The 359-nt window shown below is 43.5% G+C and overlaps 1 protein-coding gene across 3 annotated transcripts in view; it reads left to right on the plus strand.

Annotated features, from left to right (window-relative positions):
* The window catches only part of fkbp6 (FKBP prolyl isomerase 6), a 6933-nt gene that overhangs the window by 5488 nt on the left and 1086 nt on the right, over positions 1-359 (plus strand). The gene's annotated exons all lie outside the window — the stretch shown is intronic.

Here is a 359-nt window from a genome sequence, read left to right on the forward strand (position 1 = left end):
ATCTGTGCTAGTATCTCTTTATAGTGGAATGGTGTAGCACAACTCCAGTGTCTCCAGGTCTGTCTGGATGGATTGTGCAGTAAAACGTGGGTTTGGACTTGCTTTTCTCACAATCCTGCGAGCTGTTCTGTCTGATATTTTTCCTGGTCTTCCAGATCTTGCTTTAACTTCCACTGTTCCTGATGACGACCATTTCTTAATTACATTCCGAACAGAGGATATTGGCATCTGAAAACGCTTTGCTATCTTCTTGTAGCCTTCTCCTGCTTTGTGAGCGTCAGCTATTTTCAGTTTCACTTTTCTTAGAAGAACCCATGGTGCTGATTGTTGGGGCAAGGTCAGATGAGTCTGGGCATTTA

The sequence above is a fragment of the Etheostoma spectabile genome, chromosome 18 (assembly GCF_008692095.1).
Source record: "Etheostoma spectabile isolate EspeVRDwgs_2016 chromosome 18, UIUC_Espe_1.0, whole genome shotgun sequence".
Lineage (NCBI taxonomy): Eukaryota > Metazoa > Chordata > Actinopteri > Perciformes > Percidae > Etheostoma > Etheostoma spectabile.